Genomic DNA, 4,277 nt, shown 5'->3' with positions numbered 1-4,277 from the left:
TATTTCACGGAATGATCACCCCTTCCCCTGAACTATCAGACTCAGTTCTGTTGGGTAGGTGATTCTCAGCTTCAATTCTAGTTCTTTGACCTCTGGAACATCATACTCCAAGCCTTTTGATCCCCCAATGCGGAAGCTACAAGATCCTGTGCCATCCTGATTGCACCTCCACAATACTCAAACTGCCTCTTTCTGGCTGCCCGCAACATCCTCTCCAGACCCGGGAACTCTGGAATTTGGCCACAACATTCTCAGGAGTTTCTCCTTTTGGATCTCCTTCAGGAGGTAATTGGCAGACTTCCTGAACATTTATTCAGCTCTCTGGTTCTAGAATATCAGGGCAATCCTCCCTGACATCTTCATGAAAGATGATGTCTAGGCTCTTCTTTTGATCATGGCTTTCAGGTATTCCCACAATTTCCAGATTGTCTCTTCTGGATATATTCTCCAGGCCAGTAGTCCCTCCAATGAGACACTTCACATTATCTTCCATTTTTTCATTCTTTTGGTTTTGTTTTGTAATTTCTTAGTTTCTTATAAAGTCATTAGCCTCCATCTGTTCCATTCCAATTTTTAAAAAACTATTTTCTTCAGTGAGCTTTTGAACCTCCCTTTTCTTTTGGTCAACTCTGTTCTTTAAAGCATTCTTCTCCTCATTGGCTTCCCAGACTTCCCTTGCCAATTGAGTCAGCCCATTTTTAAAGGTGTTATTTTCTTCAGCATTCTTTTGGATCTCCTTCAGCAAGCTGCTGACTTGCCTTTCATTAATCTCCTGCATTGCTCTCAATTCTCTTCCCAATCTTCCCTCCACCTTTCTCACTTAATTTTCAAAATCCTCTCTGAGCTCTTCCATGGGCCAAGACCATTGCATATTTATTTTGGAGGTCCTGGATGCAGAATCCTTGACTTTTGTGTCTTCCCCTGATGGTAAACATTGTTCTTCTTCATCTGAAAGGATGGGAGAGAATACCTGTTCACCAAGAGTAACCTCCTATATCTTATTTTTTTCCCTTTTGTGGGCATTTTCTCAACCAGTTACTTGACTTTTGGCTCCTTTGTCAAGAGTCAGGCATACTCTAGGGACCTGTAAGATTTCAGTTCCTCCAAGGTGACACAGTCAAGGGAAAGGGGTTTACTCCCTGGCCAGGCTCAAGGCTGAGATTCAGATCAGATGCTCAATTCCCCAGGGGCTTTATCCAACAATGGCAACTGACTGCTACCTGTCTGGTCACTGTAGCTGTTGCTGCCACCACTGCTGCCACCACAGATGCCTGAGGCCAGGGCTAGGGGAGGACCCTGTTCTCTTTGACCTTTGAAGCTGCCTTTGGTGCCTGTGAATTGAGGGATCTGTGAACCAGGGCTGCTGCGGCTGAGGATTCCACTCCCAAGGCCTGCTCCAGTCCTCCTCACAGTGCTGTATGGCGAAGGCTAGGCTGGGTTCTGCTCTGCTGCCAGTGCAACAGACTTTTCCCATCGGTCTTCCAGGTCGCCCTGGGCTAGAAATCTCCTCCATTCTATCGTTCTGTGGCTTCTGCTGCTGTAGAATTTGTTGAGAGCCTTTCTTTACAGGTATTTTATGGGCTGTGGGGGAAGCACCAGATTATATGTGTCTTTCTACTCTGCCATCTTGGCCATCTTTCCTTGATAATTTCATGAAAGATGATGTCTAGGCTCTTTTTTTGATCATGGCTTTCAGGTAGTCCCATAGTTTTCAAATTGTCTCTCCTGGTTCTGTTTTCAAGATCAGTTGTTTTTCCAATGAAATATTTCATATTATTTTCCATTTTTTCATTCTTTTGGTTTTGTTTTGTAATTTTTTGGTTTCTCATAAAGTCATTAGCTTCCATCTGCTCCATTTTCATTTTTAAAGAACTATTTTCTTCAGTGAGGTTTTGAGTATCCTTTTCCATTTGACTAATTCTGCTTTTTTTTTTTATAAAAAGTAATTTAATAGATATTTCAACGTGGCTGAAACAAGGTAGTTAGATAATTAGCCCTTGAAAAGTTCATTTTCATACATATAAAATAGTTTTGCCTTTAAAAAAGTCTGGTCTGTCAAAAACAGGGGTTCTGAGGATGTTGTATTTTCCAATCTGCATGCTTTCAGGATGATTCAAAGTATCGTTTATGCACATTTCCACACAGATCACTCTCTACTAGCTGAAGAGTTTGGGCAGGACACTGCACAGAGGTATACTGCTATTAGTTTCTGACATTAAATTAGCTTTAAGCTTATTAGCTATTCCAGTGACTGGAGGTAATTTGGAACCCAATCCCTGCAAAGTATTCACAGGATTTAGTATCTGTTTCCCCAACATTTTGTCTGTAGGGAGAGGTCTGGGCACCTGTTTACTAATCCAAGGGTGTCTTAAGGCCTGAGCTGGGGGTCAGGCGGGCAGAGGGATCCCAATGAAGACATCTTTTCAAGAACTCTCTAAACAAGTAGTCATCACACCCTTTTAGAGCTGTTACCCAGTCTTTGCTGCCAGGGGGACTTTGCTTCTTACCCTGGCATGAATGTCCCCCTACAAAGACAGCCCTCCCATCTGCCTGAGTCATTACAGAACAATATTGAGGCAGACCCTTGGAGCTGATAAAGTACTTGGCATGCTTAGCTTCCTCAAGAAGTTTTGGAGGAGGTATCCCTAGAATCTCCATTATACAAGCTAACTGATCTCCTTCATCTTCTCCAGGGAAGAGAGGCTGTCCAGTCAAAAGTTCTGCGAGAATGCAGCCAAAGCTCTAGACATCAATGGGTATACTGTATTGACTTCCCAAGATGATCTCTGGTGCTCTGTAGAAATGAGACTGGATGTATGTGTAGAGTTTCTGGTACTCAAAACAGCTGTCAATTGGTGCAGCTGGTAGTCAAAACAGCTGACTCAAAACAAAGTCAATTACCTTGGCTGCACTGTGGCCATGCTGTTTGAGAAGAATGTTTTCTGGCTTCAGGTTACAGTGAATGATCTTGTTTCTGTAAAGAGCATCCAGGGACTGCAAGATAGATTGAGCAAATCTGTGTACTAGCTGGACGCTGGACCCCTGAAACTTGTTCTTTTTGATCAGCTCGTAGAGGTCCATGCTTAGTAATTCAAAAGCCATACAGACATGGTTCCAGAATGTAGAGGTTTCTAGCATGTGAGTAACGTTCATGCTGCCTGTTTTATCCTGTTTCTTAAGATGCTCTAAAATCTTGATTTCTTCAGCTGATTGTCAATGAAAATACTTTGCATTGCAAGCCATCTTCTGGGTGACATACTGGTGAAGTTTGTGGTCATAGACTCGAGTGACTTGGCCAAAGCTGCCTTTGCCGATGATTTTCAACACCTCGTATCTATAAGCCAAAGGGTCTCGAGGTACATAGATGTAGCCTCCCTCAGCATCATCATATCCCCCATTATTGGGGCCACCCATGACACCATGCCTTTTCTTAGCATTTGGACTCACAAAATAAACATCAGGATAACTGATGATTTCAAGCTTCTCATAAGGAGTCAGGTGATGCTTATACTGCTTTAGTGCTTGTTCAGGAGTCAGAGGTACCACTTTTAGTGCTTTGGATGAACTACCAGATTTGACAGTGTTCAAACTCTCTGAACTTTTACCCTGAGCAATAGTGGGAGGATACTTTTCAGAGGTATTTGTTACTATGGATTGAAAAGCACTAGTTCTTCTGTTGCCAAATTCTTGAAACAGCTGTTCCACCTTAATGTCACCTCTGTTTGGGACTGCTTGAGTGTGGCTGGTTGTTAGCTTTTCAGTGGTAATATATAATCTTCTAGGTAGAGCTGGTTCAGAAGGATTGCAGCCTGTATTTGGGCCAGATGGACATTAGTTTCATCTAACATCATGAAGGTACCATTCATACCATCTCCCAACCTCCATGGTTCCTGGGCCAGGGGCCCTGCTGTGCCAGCCCACATCCTTCCTGCCAGGTCCGCAGGCAACACTGCCCATCGGGTGGCCCAGGACTCCTCCACAGCTAGGGGAGAAGGGGCCTTGAGAGGGACTGGCTGAAGCTGCCAGTGGTGGCGGAGATAGTGTGAGGGCCCGGTACAGTCTTAGTGAGTGCTGCTTCCCCGGGAGCCCCAGTCACACACTGCTGCTCCTGCCAGTGCCCACACACGTCTGCTCCCTCCCTTCCCTTCCCTCCCAGGGTCTAATTCTGCTTTTTTAAAGCATTCTTTTCCTCATTTTTGGACCTCTTTTGCCAATTGAGTTAGCCTATTTTTAAAGGTGCTATTTTCTTCAGCATTTTTTTTTAGTCTCCTTTAACA

The 4,277-nt window shown here is 43.9% G+C and overlaps 1 pseudogene; it reads right to left on the bottom strand.

The window, feature by feature from the left end:
• Positions 1–2,006: 2,006 nt before the first annotated feature.
• Positions 2,007–3,957, bottom strand: LOC140511213 (dual specificity tyrosine-phosphorylation-regulated kinase 3-like; annotated as a pseudogene).
• Between the last annotated feature and the right edge of the window lie 320 nt (positions 3,958–4,277).

This window comes from Notamacropus eugenii, chromosome 6, assembly GCF_028372415.1.
Source record: "Notamacropus eugenii isolate mMacEug1 chromosome 6, mMacEug1.pri_v2, whole genome shotgun sequence".
Lineage (NCBI taxonomy): Eukaryota > Metazoa > Chordata > Mammalia > Diprotodontia > Macropodidae > Notamacropus > Notamacropus eugenii.
The sequence above is the reverse complement of the archived record's forward strand: the minus strand, read 5'-3'. Positions and strand labels throughout refer to the sequence as shown.